The 19,287-nt window shown below is 36.4% G+C and overlaps 1 protein-coding gene across 49 annotated transcripts in view; it reads right to left on the reverse strand.

The window, feature by feature from the left end:
- LOC109422269 (dystonin) overlaps positions 1–19,287 on the reverse strand; it is a 707,557-nt gene that overhangs the window by 207,700 nt on the left and 480,570 nt on the right. For 3 of the 49 annotated variants that reach the window (XM_062860168.1, XM_062860167.1, XM_062860164.1), the window contains exon 1: positions 14,331–14,640. The exons of 40 other annotated variants lie outside the window; for them this stretch is intronic. The gene's annotated coding sequence lies outside the window, so the exon portion shown is untranslated. Of the gene's footprint in view, positions 1–14,330; positions 14,660–19,287 lie in introns of those variants that run through there. 6 more of the 49 variants (XM_062860174.1, XM_062860170.1, XM_062860150.1 and 3 more) reach the window with 5 other exon arrangements.

The raw sequence follows: 19,287 nt of genomic DNA on the forward strand, positions 1-19,287 counted from the left end.
TAATTTTGTATAGAGTTAGGCACGTACAGTATCTAACTCTGTACAAAAATTCAAATCAATCGGTTTGAAATTGGCTTAGTTATAACGGCAAGTGCCCAAAATAGGTACACCTGCCCAAATGGTACAAGACCCTATTTAAGCCAAATTGGTTTGACAAGAGGTTTAAAACCATCATAAAACTAAAACAAATTCAGTTGTGTTTTATGACGGTGGTAGAAACCCTTCTGAGTCTAATTGAACTTCCAATTGTTGTTCGTGAAGTACTTGATATAATGACTCATTTTGAAGGTTGTACTAAAAGCAGAATTCTATGTAACAACTATGTACAATTAAAAAAAGTGCAATTAAAAACAAAACAAAAATAACGAAGGCATGAAAACCAACGATTTTAACAAACTTCGCATGTTTCCCAGTTCTCTGCACATGTATTGCTAGATTATAACTAACTGAACGGTTCGTTGACTCGTATGCTCACGTCGATTTTAGTACAATATCAACCAGCAAGCTAGTCACATCCGTAGTCACGCCATTGAATGCAAAAAATAACACCCGCATATGGAAGTCGCCTTTGCTCGGACGCTTCCACGATGATGGCGATGCGGACGGGAAGTGACCCGTTAACCACGAACGAATAGACGATGGATGGCGGCGCGGTGTAGGGGTTAGACCGTAAACAAAGCGAATTTACGGTGGAATTCTTCCCTAATCGACATGATGTCAACCGAAAGATAAAGGTTTCTTATCTCTTGGATGATAAATGAATATCAATCTCAAACACGCGTAAGAACCCTAAAATACCGACTGCTGACATTCATTTGGCGTGCTTCGTCTTTGATCGAGTGCGAACCGCGTTCGACGATAGAGGGCGGAAATGTACCATCGACGAATGTACGAAAACAGCTATGACCGGGTCTTTTATATACTCAATAATGACACGCATTAGCGCTGATTGATGTTTACTGAGTGGAATGCGAATTTCTGCACGGGTCAGTGAGTACAAGCAGTACTGCTCAGAGGCCTTCAGGCTTCGACTTTTGATAGGAAGGGGAAGTTAGCTACTGGAAGGTAGAGTCGGCTGTAAAACACAATTTCAGGTTTCTCTGAGGACTAACGTAGCGATTTCTGTACTTGTACACTAAACCAACTAACATGGAGTTCTAAACTTCAGGTCAATCTAGAATAGTAACATTAGTCATTACCGCTCCAGAGAGTAACGTAACGGAATTAACTATGGTTACTGAGTCTACTTGAAGACTAATAACTATTATTATATACTTTTAGGACCATCAACGTCCAATAGCAAACCGTCCAAACTGTCCTGGAGTTTTATTCTTGACCTACATATCCGTTGGTTACAGTAATCATTCTTACTACGGAATATAACACCACACATCCAACTATAATCTGTGACCCCCTTGGAATTGTACAAACCATTTCAAAGTTCTTTTGGGATATCTCAGACCAACCATGGTCTACTTCGGTCTACTTCAAAGAGCAGAACTTCAGATCTACACTCGTAACAGCAGATATATACGCTACACAGAGTAGCGCTGCATAACCAATAATGTATGGTTGCTGGATCTACTTGAAGACTCATAGGTATTACTATACTTTTGCGACAGTCAAGATTATCCAAACTGTCCTGGAGTTTAGAACTTCATGTCAACAACCGTTACAGTCTTTATTTTCGCTAGGAACTGTAATATTACATATCGAACTGTAAACTATGGCCCCCTTGGAATTGCACCAGCTATTCCAAAATTCGTTTGGGATAGTCCAGATAGACTACTCCTAAAAGCAGAACTCTGAACTCAAGAACTACACTACCCGTCATAAGTTACGGACTCACAAAAAGTATTGCAACAACATTGCATCACCCTGACTCACCTCGATATCTTCAAAACCTGAGAACTTACAAAGATGCTGTCTTCAGGAAAGTTATTCAGAAGACCAAAAGCAACAACTTTACTGAAGGCGGCATATTTGTGGGTGTTCTGGTTTTGGAGATATCGAGGAGAGTCAGGGTGATGCAATATTGTTGCAATACTTTTTGTGTGTTGTAGTGTATATCCGAAAGTTTCTGAAGCTGCAGGAATTCCAATGGGTATTAATTAATATCTCTTGAACTTCTTAAAATACAATCCTTACGATTAATAACACAGCGTAACAAAAATTAACTTTTTGTCTGTCTCAAGAGCAAACTTATGTGTCTCTGAAGGATTTTGGGCCGCTGAATCCGAATCCGGGCTCAGATTTGCTCTAACACGTCACAATTTTGAGCTATACCTCAATTTATAGGGCAAAATATGCGATTTTGGGCTTCTTTGACTGCCAGCCATTAAGCAAGGAAATATTTTTTTAGGCAATCAAAAGGTTAATTGGTCAATTAACATCTAAATTGACGACTCATGCAAAATATTTCGTTTTACCAAATCGAATTTGATAGTTTTAAGCGATTTATGTTAGGAACGATATTTCCCATACAAGTCACCCTCCAAAAGTTGCATGCAAGTTTTCATACTAACATAAAATGCTTAAATCTATCAAATTTGATTAGGTAAAATGAAATATTTTGCATGAGTCGTTAATTTAGATGTTAATGGACCAATTAACCTTTTGATTGTCTAAAAAAAATATTTCCAAGCTTAATGGCTTGCAGTCATAAAAGCCCAAAATCGCATATTTTGCCCTATAAATTGAGGTATAGCTCAAAATTGTGACGTGTTAGAGCAAATCTGAGCCCGGATTCGGATTCAGCGGCCCAAAATCCTTCGGAGACACATAAGTTTGCTCTTGAGACAAAAAAATGTTGCGCTGTGTAATGTTACGTAACTCAAAATGGTAAAAACAAAAATAATTACGACAACTGTAGATCCCATATTCTGTATTGCAGAACAATTTGGATAATCCTGAATGCCTTGAAAATATCTCACAGTCTCTGTAGATATCCTATGAACTCCAATAAGCCTAGTTGCCTCTTATAACAAAAAGAAAAACTCTAGCCACTGCAAATCATATAAATCGAAAATTGGTGGAAGTCCTGGAAAGACCTGGAAGGAAATGGTGGCCATTTTCTGACGAATCCTCTTGAGAAAGTCCTCGGCTAATCTGAAGGAGTTTCGTGAGAAATTTGTGGAGTAATTGTTCGAAGATATGCGCAAGACTTTATGACAAAGCTACGAAAAAAATCTTTTTGAGAACAAATTTAGAGATTCCTAACAGGAGAGCGACACTAGATTTTCCAAAATTTTGCGGAATTTACCGGTTTTTTTAGTCTTTTTACGGCTGTTTTGGGATATTTCAGCTTGGGAAACTGAGTGTCACCCCCATACTCCTAAGGAATTCGTTGATGTACCCCTAGAAGATTTTCTATAAGGTAAGCTGAGACACTATCCAGAAAAATTTTCTTAATCAATGGATGGTAGAAATCCAGGACAACTTTTCGGAGAAACAGAATCTGAGGGAATTCCTGAAAAATATCTAGGAAGAAACTCCTGAGCATTTATTTTATTAATTACAAAAACACGAAGAAAAATTACAGATGGTATGTCTATCTCAGAGAATCCTCTGAAAAAATGGCAAAAATATAAAGGATTACTTGAAGGAAAAACTTGAAAAATATTTGAGAAATATAATATGATACTATTTTTTTTTATTCTTTGAAAAATTATCTTTAGTAAATCTTGGCCAATTTTTTTGAGAAAATTTTAAACATATATATGAAGAATGGCAGAAGCCATATTTGAAGAATTTTCCAGAAAAAAAAAATCTATAAAAATTCAAGAAAAAACTCTACATGCCACTATAGGAATTTGTGGAGCATTATGTAGGAGTTCTCGGAGAATTTCTGAAAAGATTCTTCATTTATTTTTTGAAGAACGTTCTGAACCATTTGTTGAAGGCTTTAGTCAAAGGATGTGTAGAGGAGGAAAGCGTTGAGCATATTCTTAGAAAAAAAAATGATTAATAAATCCGGGAAAGGATATCTCCCGGAACCAATTTTCATTCTGAATAAACTGTTGTAAGTATCTCAGAAAATATTCCAGGGAAATATCTGGAGTAATTCTTTAGCGTTGTGGGAATTAAAGAGACAAATCCTGGAGACGATTTCAGAATATGTTCTTTTAATATTTCTGCAACCTTTTAACGCTCTGGGAGGAATTTCTGAAACATTTGGGAAGATTTTTTTGAAAAAAATCCAAGGCATTTGGTTTGTAAATTGCTGAACAGATTTTTAGAGGAATTGCGGAAAACATCCCTTTGGTTTTATTCCTAGAAAATATTTTCAAAAAAATCAGAAATAATAACTTGGAAAATGCCAAAAATAATCAAAACTTTTGCAAAAATAAAACAAACATTAATTTTTGAGAATATTTTTAGAAAATTCTTGCTAAGTTTCATAAGAAAAAACTGTTGAACACACAAAATCATGGCAAAAATCAAAGAAAATACATTTCTGGAGGATTATTGAGGAATCTTATAGAAAGGATTCTTCAGAAAATCTTTGGGGAAATTTCTGGACTATTTGCTCGAGCTATTGCGGAAGTAATATATAAAGAAACAACTAAAGAATGCTCTGGACAGCTCCTGAATAAGTTCGAGAGAAACTTTCAGATTTTTAGACGCGCTGGAACGAAATTCTGAAAAAAATCAGGGTCGTTTGCTGGATATTTTAAGGGGAACTATGAAATTCATCTTTGAAAATAATCCTAAACAAATTTAAAAACAAAATTCTGTAAGAAAATAGCAAAAATAGCAAAGAAAAAAAAATAAAATAAAAATTCTATAGTTTAAAGATAAGTGACACCGTTCTATAATAAAGACAAATCAATCAATCAATAAGTGACTCCGTCGTCTTTAAACAGGAAAAATGAGAACTTCTGGAAGGAAAACCACCTCATAATCTATGAGGGATATTTTTGGAAAATCCTCTGGAGAACTTGGAAAAATCATGGAAAAAATCAACTAAAACATTTTTTTTTGTTTTTATACAGTAATTGTTGTAGGAATTTCTTGAGGAATATCAGGGAAAATTTTCCATGGGGATTTATGGAAAACTTGTGTAAAACTTGTTGGACAGTTTCTGACAGTCATCGCGAAATGAATACAAGAAAGACTACTAAAGAATACTCTGGACAATTTCTTCAAAAAAGCAAGGGAAATTATTTGTTTTTGGAGTTTGGAGGAATTTCTGTACGTGGAATAAAAGCACTAGACTTCACCACTGCTCTAGCCTTCACCCCCCTCACACAAATTCCATTTTTTATGTATGAAGTGGCGAAAATTAGAGCAAAAATTTTAAGCAGGCAAAGTCTAGTGCTTTTATCCTATTTCTAGAAATTATTTAAAGGAATATCCACATTCATTTTTAGGGACTATTCCTGAAGGAATTTCAGAACTTTGATTTCATCTTATTCCTGGAAGAGTTCTTGAAAAATATGGAAAGATAGTACGGAAGACATCTCTAGAGCACCTTTTGGAAAAGCTCTCTAAAATCATAAATAAATTCCTAAGAGAATGATTTGAAAAATACACATAAAAATAGAATTTCATTTACTAAAGTAGCTCTTTGAAGAATCTTCCAAGAATACACTGGCTAAAATTGTTGAGGAAAGTTGAACATAACTTTGAGGAAAATAAAAACATATATCTGGAAAATTTTCTCGAAAAAATCCTAGACAACCTTCAGAGAAAAAAATCAGAACGTTTTTAATTTTTTTTAGAAATCCCTATATGAATTTCTGGAGGGTCATCTAAGAGTCCCTAGAGAATTCTTCAAAAAGTTTCATCCAGCAAGCTTTGGAGAAATTTTTAGACAATTTGTTGGAGCCATTCTGCTAGAAGGATGTGTGGAGAGCTCTGAACAAATTCTTGGACAAATTCTCGGAAAAAAAATCTGGAAGAAGTTCTTTGAAACACTGTTTTAAAAACTCTGACGGATTTTCTGTAAGTATTTATAGAAATTTTTCAGAGAAACATCTGCAGTTCTTCTATGGCATTGAAGGAGTCTCAGATTTTTTTAATGCCACTGCCGAAAAACTTACAAAACGTGGATTCTTCCTTCGAAAAGGAAGTGAAGCCGTGAGTGCCTTGCAAAAAAATCTTAAGAAAGAGACTTGAGAAAGGTAGAAACTATAATAATTAAAAAAAAAATAACCTGAGAGAATAACTTGAGAAACATAAGAAAAAAAACCAAAAGGTTTTGATAACCATCGAAATGTTTTAGAAAATTTTGCCTAAATATCTTGAGGAAGTACATATTGAAAACACATTGGAAAATAGATTAGAATCATATGTTTTAGAAAAACTCTTAACAAATTTGAAAAACTGTTTTTTTTTTTTCAATTATTGTAGGAGTTAATGGAGGACATTCTGAAGAATTCTTTGAAGGGTCTTCGATGATTTTTTTTACAAAATATCTGAAAAACTTGTTGGGGAAATTGTAGGAGGAAAACAATCTCAGAAAAAAAAAGTCCGGGCAATATTTGCTACAATTTTGAAGGTTTTTTTTGTAAGTATCTTTAGAAATTTGGCATTGTGAAAATTATAGAAACAATTCCTGGAGGAACCTGAAACTTAAGTTGTTCGTAGAGGATTTGTTGAAGCTTTTTCAAAATAATTTTTAGACAAAATACCAAGAGCAAAAAATGAAAAAAAATGCTTTGGAATGGGTATTCTGTTCTGAAAATGGAGCATTTTTAGTGAATATCTGATTATTTTAGTACATTTTGTAAATACGACTAGCAAGAACACCTGTTTAAGCTTCCAAGGGTAAACAATGAAATTTAGACCAGTTTGGGACTACACTTACAGATAATTTAATTTATTTTTTTAAATTGTAAATGTTGACAACGTTGTGTGTTCACCATAAACCTCTGCAATATGAGGTAATTAAATGATTATCTGTCCTTACAAATGGTCTATATTTCCCCAACTGATTGAATGTTTATGTATCTACTTAGTGTGTACTAAAATTCCCGAATGACTAACCCGCGTAATTCAACGATCGCAATACCGTCATCGTTGATTCCCGAAAACAAAGCCCAATCACCTAAATTCCTGCCCTGATTATCGAGTCTATCGGAGTCTATCGGAGTCAATCGATTCAATCCCGCTTGATCTTGATTGTACTAATTTTCACACCTTGGCGGTAAACTTTCCTCACGTAACGTTACGTCAGAAATACCCAGCACACGGGGAAAACACGGCGACAATACGGATACCAATATGCAAGCAGACAGCCAGCCAGCCAGCCAACACCCTCCTCGGACGACACCTGATGCTTTTAAACTCATTAGATGATGTCAAACACATTGTCTCTGTCTGTCACCGACCAACCAACGCAACGCGACGACGCCACCAGTCGAAAAGATATCAATTACAATCGACGATGCGATACGGTGTTTGTAAACAAATGGCGCACAGAAAAATCACATCAAGACTGTGCTCCATGGAGATCCCGATCAGTAATGCAGAGCAAGATTCTGACGAAACTGTAGCAACGGCAGATAGAAACTGATACATTTGTGCTTTGGGAAATTTTATATTAGGATATTTATACAATTATAAAAACAATATTTTATTAATAGTAAATACAATACAAAACCATGTCGAGTGAAAATTTTTGTTTTTGTTATTTCGTCAATAAATTCATAACTAAACTCAAGACAATTTTGTACCGCAGAAGGTAACAGAACTTGTTATAATTAGCCCAAGTAACACTTTGATGACCAATTATTCTTATAGAGGTTTTGAGGATCGTCATAAAACCAAATACTTTTAACTTTGGTTTTATGATGGTTCTAAGGAATTCTTCTAGTCTATTTGGATAAAAAATGATTTTTGGGAGATTCTATTAAAGCCAGTTTTATGAAATAAATTTTGATTATAATCTTGTTAAGATGATATCAGAACTTGTTATTTTTTACTTACGTTGAAGCCAGTTTTTATTTTTTTTTTTGTATTTAGCCATTGATTCATGCTCTATCTATAACAACAGTTGTTACAAAAATCATTGTAACAAAATAACACAATCTGCTATAATTTTGTCATTCCCATCTATTCGGGGACATACTCATCAAAGAGATAAGAGTTAGAAAAAAAGTGTCTCACCACAGGCAGTCTCACTGTCCAGAGGCAGAGGCAACTACAAATATTGTGATTGAATTTAGGAGCCATCGCCATTCAATTGGATTCAAGTGGAACGCGGCAACGACTCCCACGCTTTCAGCCAGCGCGTTTATTATTGCCACAAGGCTTAGTGTTGTACGGGAAGTAAGGGCAATATGCACCTTGTAAGAATAGGATCGATTAGTACTAAATTTGTTTAAAAACGATGATTTTTTAATGTACCAGTCCTAAGCAAGTCCAATTAACCTTGAACGGGTTCTGAAAGCCGTCATAAAACCTAAACGTTGTAATTCACCTGTCGTTAGAGGCGCATATTCAGACATCAACGGCTGTTTTTGAGTTAAATGAAGAGAAGGGCGTTTTCACGCCAAATTGTACTAAAAATACCATAGAAAAATATAACGTGTATTATATCAGTCACATTTTCCCTGCAGATAAGTACCTAGTTAAGTTTGCGAAAAAATGCTGTAACTTCCAAATAAATATGACATCTAGGCCATAAAATGTAGGCTCAATTGCATTTAGCGCTCTACGGAGCAGAAAGTTTCAAATTTTTGTACTCATACATTAAAATTTAAGAATTCTTACATCATAATATTTGTATTTTATTCCAATTTACCCTAATAAGCAGAGGTCCCCACGTGTAATTCAAAGCAGACTCCACCCGTCCATCTCGCAAAAAGTTGGTCGTTCAAATTAGCCACTGATTAACACAAAAAATCAGGTTGTTTTTCAACACCACCAACAGCAACAACAGCTGACGCGAGCCAAGGAATTCAAGAGAAACCCCCCAATTCCCACTGACTTTGTGAACCTACGCATCATCTACAAATTATATTCGAAGTGGCAAGTGGCAACTAACAGGCAGTCAGTCAGTCACGGCAGTCATCAGCAAGCGGGTAGGTATCTACCTTGAATCTCGGAGTCTCTGAATCGCTATGGGTGGGTGGTGACAATTACGAGTGAGAGCACCCACACAGTCACTTCAGAGTTGGCAGCAGGAGCCGCCAGATCATGACACCAAAAGTGTATTCAAATCGAACCGATTCGATTCGATTTGATTGGTGGTTGATATTACATTCGGAATGGATCGAGGAATGCGTGGTCCGCACGCACAGTGGAATCGACGATGGTCAAAAATTGATGTAAAAAATATATAATCTGAACTGATGAAATTTCTGTGATTCTCACAGAAACTTATCCGGACGTAACATCTAGAATTGCACCTCAGACGAAATCTTTCAGTCATGTTCTAGTCAAGTAGCTTCGATGGCCATTATAAAACCAAAATAAAATCATTTAGTCTTTACGACCACCTCAAAACTAATCAAACTTCAAATTATTGGTTGCAAATGGCTCCTCTATGGATTTTTGCATAGAGAAGTTGAAGCGACTATTAAACCAACATAAAATCATGTATGCCTCATGACGGTACTAAAAGCCTCCTCAAAACTAACTGAACTTTAAATTATTGCTTGGACATTCTGGAAGAGCCTCTCCCAAGCAAAAGAAAATCAATTTGTTTTGAGAAGGTTCTGACAACCATCATAAGTCCAAAATTATTTAATTTGGTTTTATAATGGCTCTAAGAGCCTCTTGGATACAAATCATTCGGTTCAGGTGTCTGCCTGGGGAAGTTTCCTAGAGAAATGCTTGGTGGAGTTCATAGAATGATTTCTGGATGAATTGCTGTCACAATTCTCAGAAAATATTACCAAAATTCTAAACAAATTCTTGTCAACATTTTTAGAGCAATTTATAAGAAATTTTTTGGAGAAATCCCTGAATGCCCTATTGAAAAAAAAACAGGGAACAACTGAAGGAATTCACAGAAAAAGACTTGAAGAAAATCTTGGATTATTTAAGAATATCAGGAGAAGAATTTTAAAATATTAATATGATTATTTCAGGAAAATAGTAGTACCTCTCGAAAGATATCTAGAGCGAATCTATATCGATATATCGATATTCGATCGACACATCGAGCGAATCTATATCGATATCTTTATCGAAAGATATCAAATTCCTGGAGAAATCGAAAAATACCTGCTCAGGATCACGTGCGAGAACAATAGTGCTAGGATGCTATGACAAAACTTTAAGAGAAATTTCCAAAAGAAGAAAATTGTAAAAAAAAAAAACAATGCAAAAATTTCAGGATAGAATCTTTGGAGTGGAGTAAACTTTTGGTGGAGTTTCCAAAAAATCTTCGTGGTTATTTATCAAAATTTCTTTAAGAGCTAAACAATGAAGATTCCTAGAGGGCTCGTTATGCAAATTTACGGGAAAGTTCAGGAGAAATTTCAGGAAGAGTGACAAAATAAAATTTTGAGTGAACTCCTGCAGAAATTTTAGGAAATGGGAAAATGCTTGAAGCATAAGACAAATTTTAGAGAGAATTCCCATTAAAACTTTCCGAATGAAGCACGGAAACAACATACAACAAAATTCCTGAAAATCTAAGAGACAGACATTGTAGAAGAGATTTTCTGATAAATTTGAAAATGTGTAAGAATGGCGAAACACATTATTTTCTAAAAATTAATATATTTCGAAATTATTACAAATTTTGAAATTCAGATAAAAATTCCTTCAGCAATGGTTTGAATTTTGTTGCTCCCGAAGAAAGTTGCTTCTGAGTAAAAAGTTCTTGCAAAAATACGTGGACACTTAGACCTGGAACGTGGAACTTTTGGAGAATTTCATAGATTATGGAAAAAGAGACTTTGATTCACAATAAGGCGCCGCAAACTTCGGAAATTGAAACGAAGGTTTTAAATGTTTCCCAAAGTTTTAACTTAGATCTGAGTCTTGTTCAGAGAATAATTCAAATAGTGAGAATGCGGCAGTGTCAAAATCGTAAAATTTATGGAAGAATTCCTGAAAAAAGGAAATATATAATACAATTCTTGAAGAAAAATGCAGGATGAATCGCTGGCAGAGCTTAACAGAAATTTCTGCAGTATATTCAAAAATAATGCACTAAAACTTTCTTGGTAGAGGTTTTTCAAAAACTCGTGGATTTCGGAAGAAATTTCTGAGAACTTATGGGGAAATTTATTGTATGCCAATATATTGTTGGAAAATTTGTTCAATTTTTTAGAAAAGCTTATAGATAAATTGCTAAATAAACCCCAGAATTTAGGTTAGGTTACATATCTTTATTAGAGAGATTTTCAGCCCGAGGCACCCCAGAATTTCTGAAGAATTTCCTAGAGAACATTTGTTGATGAAAACTTTCGCAGAAGTTGACCAAAATTCCTGAAACATTTAGTGGAGAACTCTAAAACGGAATTCATCAAGAACATATTGAGGAAATCTATGGACAAGATCTGACTGCGGATTTCCCCTAAGATATTTACGGATGAACTGCTGAGATATTTATTAGAGTGTATCATTGTAGGAACTATCAGTAAGGCCCTTGGGATTTTATTGAAAAACACCTTTAAATTACTTGAATTGCTAAATATGGCAACTCTTGAATACGTTTCTAGGAAAATCATCAAAACAAAAATTTAACAATTTTGCTATTTATGGTAAAAAGAAGAAAACTGAAAACTTTCTGGAAAGTACTAGAGAAGCTTTCGGAAGAAATGGTTGCAGAAATCGTAGGCAGAATACATAGAACAATTCTGGCAGAAATCAGAGAGGAATGTTCACAGTTATTACTGGAGCAAATTTCCATTGAAAATTTTTGAAAAAAGATATCAGAGAAATATTCTGGAATTAGAAATTCCAGAAATTCATGGAATTCTATAAAAAAACTAGAGAAATACATTGAGAAATACTTGAAGTGGTACTTAAAAAAAGCTAATAATTGTTTCTGTGGAAACTATGACTTTCTCTAGAGGTTCTTGAAATTCTCCTGAAGAATCTTCTGACAGAATTCAAGAGGAAATCTCCTACATAATATCTGGAGAGTTTGCTACCTTAGCAAAAAAGTAGCTAACAAATACCTAAAAAAAGCTATAAAACTTTGAATAATTTTCTAAACTAAATCCAACATACTCTATTCAAATGTTTGGCCAATCCTTTTTTCCAAAAAAAAACTCTGATCAACAAACTTTGGAAAACTACCAGACTTATCCAGCATTTTGAAGGCATTTGAAAACGAACGTAATGTTGAAGAGCGTTTTGGAATTATTTAGTGAAACCTTTTCTAAGTGAAATTTTAGGTAAAACTTTAGGAAGGATTTGTGAAATATGTAGCTCATCTCGAGAAAATGCATTTTATTTTTGAGATTTTTAGGAATATGTTTGGAAAATAAAATAGAAGTTTAGAGAGGTATTTCTGAAACCATATTAGAAAATGATATTTTGATAAATTCTAGTAATAAATTCCTGAGGAAATTCTTTAGTTATTCTTCCAGGAATTTATTACTGAAATTGTGAAATTTCCGAATTAAATAAGTTTCATAAATAATTACCCAAATCGAAGGGAAAATTCAGCCAGTTTTGTTGTTGTCTTCCAGAAATTCACCTACTAATTAACCAGGGAATTCTCTAGAAAATTCGTAAGAACATTAGCAATACTGTTCTATGAAATCTTCTAAAAAGCCCCCTCAGGATTTTATATATAAGCTGAGAGAGTTCTTAAAGAACTCCCCTAGTGAGCTATTGGCTCTTTTTCTGAAAAGCCACAAAGAAATACCAAATAAAAACGTTTCGCAACTGGAGGTTTTTAACAAAAATATATCATAGTTCTAACTAACCCTGGTGCTGGTATTCATAACTCATTGTGTTATAGTTCTGTTTGAAATATTTTGTATACATAAAAATTAGAACGCAGCTCTGTCACATTATGTTATAAAAGCTGTGTAAAAGTCATTATAATATAATAAAGTTTTAATTACTTGGCACTCAGATAGTATTGTTAAAAAGTTGTATCAAATTATGATAGAAACTAGTTATTTTGACGCCATTTTGTAGTTATTTTGATCTGTTTATAACACAGTATTTATTATTACTTTTTGTTACAATTTTAGCTATTTTAACATCATCCTGCATGTAGTTTTCAACATAATAAGTTATTGAAACTTTTTATAGTAACATAACACAATGTGTTACAAATTTGATACAATTTTCTAGTCGAATTTTCTTTTTGGATCAGTAAAGGTTGATGTTTACTACATAGCATTATCAAAATTACCAACTCGTTTTTTGTACCACGACATTATTGACCACTTATTCCAAAAAATTAACCCATTGTGCATCGTCGTCACCATATCCGCCACCGCCAACGGATCCGGTCGATCGTTGCCAAACCTGGAGCTTGACACGACCGGAACTACTTGACGGATCCCCCTACGACTACGACGACGACGACTACAACAATGCCGCCTATCAGCTGGAACTCGCCTAATGACGGGAAAGGAATTCCGAACGGGGCCCGTGTACCCCAAAAAGGGATTTTTTTCATTCCAGAAGAACTAACTTAATTCAATTAGTTGCGCGTTGTTGAACGCCTTTGAGGCGTTCATTCGGTCTTGTTCCGAACTCCTCCTCCTCCTCTTCCGTCGTATCCGGGCGAGGTGTAGGCGGAGTTGATCTTGAACAACTCGGTGAAGGAGGATGCGTAGGAGAGTGCTACACGGCCGGACATTCCATTTTCGATAGCGTCGAATCGTTCGACGACGACAAACGACAACAATGATCGATCGAAGCTCTGGCACTGACTGTTGTGGAATGTTCTAATTATAGATGGTGTGTAAGTCGTCTGTCATCGTCGTTGTGTTGGTCGTTATCTTTGTCACGTAGATGTCACGGTTCCCCCCAAAAGCCCCCGGGATCACTGTGTACATATATCTAAAGCACCCAAAATCCAGGCGCGACACTGATAAATTCGCTTTTAGTACACCGCCCCGCGAAGGAATGTGAACAGCTCCCCAAAGAATGCACTTCACTACACTGCACTATTTTCCTCCCAACGCAACGCAACGGCCACGAAATGTGTCAAGGTCAATCCCTTGCATCAAGCCCTTTATCACTGATTGGCGTCGTTGGACACTACAGCAATAGCACTGACCGACGAGCATCGATTGCACCTTTTACAGCTTGCTTCCCCCAAAATCGATTACAACGAACGACAACTTCCCGCACGTCGCACCGCGCGTGACACCTGTGAAATCCGATTCCGCTTTCGTTGTACTAAAAAATGTCCATTCGGGAACTAGCACTAGAACTAGAAGAGCTATATGTACCCAGCTGTGGTCGTCGTCGTCGTCGGTTCAAAATACTTCAGAATTCGTCTCGTATCGTCGCCGCGCAATGACAACCGTTCGTCACGTTTGTTTGAGGTAAACTGAAAGTGACGAACGGGCAGCAATTTCACTATAGGTGGTGTTGCGTACCTCGCTCGACTCTCGAGTCTCGAGTCTCGAGCCTCGAGGGGACTCGCGGGCGTACAACAACGCGAGGTTACCGCAGCACAGCACAGGCTCTCTCGCGCTCTCCGTCCGTCCGTCCGTCACGTCATCGCGCAGTTCTGCAGAGACACGACACGAGAGAACGGAGTCGCACGCGCGCGACCAGCCAGCCAGTGGACCGGTTGAGTATCTCCCGGTTCTGCGTTTGGTTTTTGCACGGTGCCATACGCCATACGGCACCTCGTTCTCAGTGGCAGGCAGCAGGGAAACGCAGAACAAATGGGTTCGCCGCACGAGCGTCATAGGGTGCAAGATCCAATTTTCGGGCTTTCGTGGAGGAAAAAGTAGGATGGTACTGATAAGCTAATAGCTGACCTGAAGTGTGATAATCAGTGGAGATCCGTTGTTCTTTGAGGAAGTAATTTGGCAATTTATGATCCAATTTGATGCAACATAATTTGAAAATTATGCCAAAACATACAGGGAAAGCCAAATAAGTCGAACAATATTTTTATGGGATATTTGGCTGTCTGAGATATGCAAACTCCATAAAATCGTACTTTGATTTCAATACTTTTTCAAGTAGATTCACAAAGCTACAGAACTTGCATTTTTTGCTACTTTCAACAAAATTGAAATGGCAAACTCGCGTGTCATGCCTCGAGCATATGTGTTTGTCAACAACGCAATCGTTGCTACACTCGTTTTTTTTTTCAACTAAGCATGAAACTGCATCAATGCTAAAATATTCGTAATGAAAACGCGTTTATTGTGTTATGGATGCAAAATGGAATACAGAGAATGTATTTACAATGCCAACATTTTAGTTTTGAAAGAGAAAACTGCTTTCAAAATTTCAATGATAACAATGATATCAACGACGACTTCTAGTTTCTAGTGAAATTCACGAGTTTCTAAATTAGTTACAAAATACCAATCATAGTTATAGACTTCTCACTCACTACAATTTTGAAAATGGTATATGTCGGAAATAACTAGGTTACATGTGGCTGCAGCTTCAAATGTCTGCAAGATCTAAATTCTCAAAATTAAAGCGGAACTGTAAAATCTTTTTTGCTCAAACTGAGAATGTTTTGTCTATTTAGGTACAAAAAATAGCTTTTGGGAGTTCTGCCCAGATAGACGATGCGTGTGTTTACAAAAAGCTACAAACAAAACGTTTCAATCCCTACATGGCGACCGTGACACTTTTCGACTGTACACCAATAAAAGATATTTGTTTATATATCAAACATCAAACAGAAGGAATTTTCTTAGTTGTGTTATTTGTAAGAACATGCCGTTTTTCATGCTATTGTTTGTGTGAAAACATTGACATGAGAGTAAAAAGTGGTCGAGTGATGAGCTCGTTTCTTCTTTGATATGTTTCATTGTTGAAACCTTTGAAGAAAAGAATATTCTAATTCAAATGTTTTGGTTTCTCAAATTCCCGTAGAAAAAAAAATATAAAAATTATTCCCAGGGTCTGAATATAATATATGTTCCCTTGTGCTTCGTTCATGATTATCACCGCGATCCTATGAGAATTTTTCCAGAAAATAAGAGAATTCCTTTCAATAATCAGAAAACAATGATAAAAACGGATGATACTGAATTTGCAGCAATTGTTTATTGGTTTAACAACATATCCCTAATTCGAATGTCATGATGAAATAAAAACAGCAAGGCTACGAAAGAATTGATTCATACCAAAACATATTTTAGTAGATCCATTCAACTAGACAATCAACTCGTATTACCAGGTCATCGTTCTCCAGACTCCATTGCGTCGAACCTATGCCTTCTTCGCCTATCCATCGAGGTTCTACCTTTTCGTCTAGATTTATCGACCTTCTCATTCAGGTTTATTGCCCAGACATCATCTCATTATCTAGAATCAACTTCACTGTCTACGGTTTTGTTTTATACTTCAGAAACTACCTCGATAATTGTTCAAATTTTTGCTCCCGCATCGGAATTAGAATACTGGCTCCAGAAGAATGTTCTCCATATATTGAAATACTTGTTCAAGGATTTACTACAACACCTAGAATCCACCTCACTGTTACCCTTCTATTTTATTGCCTAGATTTTACCTCATCTTACAGGTTTTCCTTAGTTGTCCAGGCTCTACCTCTTCGTCTATGTTCTACCTTATCGTATAAGTCCTTTACCAATTCTGTCTGATGACCCTGGTTCTACTTTACCATGCTGGTTCATGTAGATTCTCCAGATTGTATCTTATCATGCAGAATCTACTTTACCATCCAATTTTGTTGTCATTGTTCCCGCCTCGTTGTCTAAGTTCTCACTCACTACCAGTTCTAATTTACCGTCTTCTTTTCCAGTAACCGCGTTCTGGTGGGGAAGCCTACATTCTACCACTTCTTGTTCTGGTTTACCCCATTTCTTGTGGGATTCTTCCCGGAATTTCCACTGGGAATTCTTCTGTGTTCCTGTGGGAACTGTTCCAAGATTTTCACCGGGAATTCCACTAGGCGTTGGAATTTTTCACGAAGCTCCCCTGAATCCTCTGGAAAAATCTTATGAGAATTTGTTTGTAAGTTTTTCTTCTAATACTTCTTCTGGAGTTCTTCCGGAAATTGTCCGTGATAACTTTCAGAAGCTCCTTTGGGTATTGTTCCTAGTGATTGCTTAGCGAATTAGGGCATCTCAGCACAGAAAAAAGTATGTAATTAAAATTCAGCGAGAAGTCATGCACATAAAGGGAATGCTAGAATTAGTGCACTTTTACATGAGATATAATGTAAAATTACATTACCAACGTGTAAATTTCCGCCAATCATCGCGTAAATCATCATGGACACCAACCAGTTACGCGACTATTAGCGGAAATTTACACGATCGTAACGTAATTTTACATGATATCTCATGTAAATACGCACTAACTCTAGCATTCCCTTTATGTGCATGATTTTTCGCTGAATTTTACATGAATATTTTTTTCTGTGAGGAGTTCTGTTTGAAAATTCTCTAGGACTTTCTACGAAAGCTTTTTCAAGATCTCTAGCACGAATTTCAGATGTTTGGCTAGGAATTCTTTTAAGAGTTTCCCTGGAGAACATCCAAGAAGTTCCGGTACAATATGCTCAAGATTTTTTAGGAGTTCTTACGGCGAGTTTTTCAGTGGCGAACCGGAAATTCTTTTAGGAGTTCATTCGGAAATTCCTCCCGAAAATTCTCTAAGATTTTTCTTTGTAACCTCCACTCATTCTTTGGAGGAGTTTATCAAGAAGTTTCTTCGAATCAACTGAATAAATTCTTGAAAAAAATCTTCCCGAAAAACATTCGAAAGAAATTTCATTGGATATTCTTAAACAATTCTTTAAGAATTTATAGGAAGAATATCTCATGGTTTTCATGGTAAGTTTCTCGGTGAAATTACTGAAGGAACTTGCGGTAGAAAAGCTTGAGGGAGTTCCCGTAGATTCTGAAAGTATTCTAAAAGGAGTTTCTGGAAGAATCTCGGAAGAAATTCCTGAAGGTATTCCAGAAAAACTTCTTGGAGGAATCTCGGAATAAATTCCTGAAGAAATGCCAGAATCCCAAAATGAATTCCTTGAGGAATCTTAGAGGCATTCTGGAAGGAATTCCTGGAGGACTCCCTGAAGGAATTACTGGAGGAATTCCTGGAGAAATTCCAGAAAGATTTTCGGTAAAATCCCAGAATAATGGAACACTGTAATACTGAAGGAATACTAGAATAAACTCTTAGAGGAATTCCAGAAGGATTTCCTGCAGGAGTCGCTGAAGGAATTCTTGGAGGAATCCCAGAAGAAATTGTTCGAGGATTTGCAGAAGGAATTCCTGAAAGAATCCCAGAAGAAATTCCTGGAAGAATCCCACAAAAAATTCCTCAAAAAACACAAAAACACACATGCATTTCTGGAGAAATTCCAGAAGGAATCTACTGCACTGTTGTGTAGGTTATATACCCCCGTCTAGATACCTATTACACAGTCCATCGTGTTCCATATAATTTGGATTTTACCACATTATTCATCCTCTTCATCCAGCTACAATCTCAATACTCAGAGCCGGATCTAAGGAGGGGCCGCGGGGGCCAGGGCCCCGGGCCCCCACAAAAACCAATTTTGGTTCAAGTCAGCGCTGTTATTGGTCGTGAGCTTCCCATGGCGATGAACAAGTAGGCTCTTTCATCGTCACAAGGTAAAACGAGCGTTCACGCACTTCATCATGTCATTTTGCAATGATCAAGCGTCATGACGGAAACTTTTATATTATTTTGAAATTAAATTATTCACCTGATCCAAGCAAATTTGGGCTAGCCGTTGTATTTAACAGATAGAGAGGACATATATTCATGCTTTGAAGGATATAAACAATAACAAAATTCATCAATGTGCTAGTAATGGCCTTGTTTACAACCATGTCACGCTCCGTCATGACCGAGAAATGAGCGAATATTGTTAGTCTCTCTTGGTCATCGTCTCCCGATTCGATGACATTGAGAGAGGCACTTCTGTAAAATTCGCGTGACGACCCGTGTTGACGCTGACGCTTTCCAAGCCTGGTTCAAGTACTCCTCAAAAACAAATAAAAACGGTATTGCTCATAGCATTTGTAACTCCGAGGGGCCTCCACAACTGCTCGGGCCCCGGGCCCCACAATCCTTAATCCGGAATACTATTAGTGAAATTCTCGATATTCTGAAAGCATAAAAAATCCCAAAACATTACTAAGGTTTTCCACTAGAATTCTGAAACAACCGTTTTAATGCCGAAAATTTCTGTTGCAAGATATGGTTTCT

This window comes from Aedes albopictus, chromosome 3 (genome assembly GCF_035046485.1).
Source record: "Aedes albopictus strain Foshan chromosome 3, AalbF5, whole genome shotgun sequence".
NCBI lineage: Eukaryota > Metazoa > Arthropoda > Insecta > Diptera > Culicidae > Aedes > Aedes albopictus.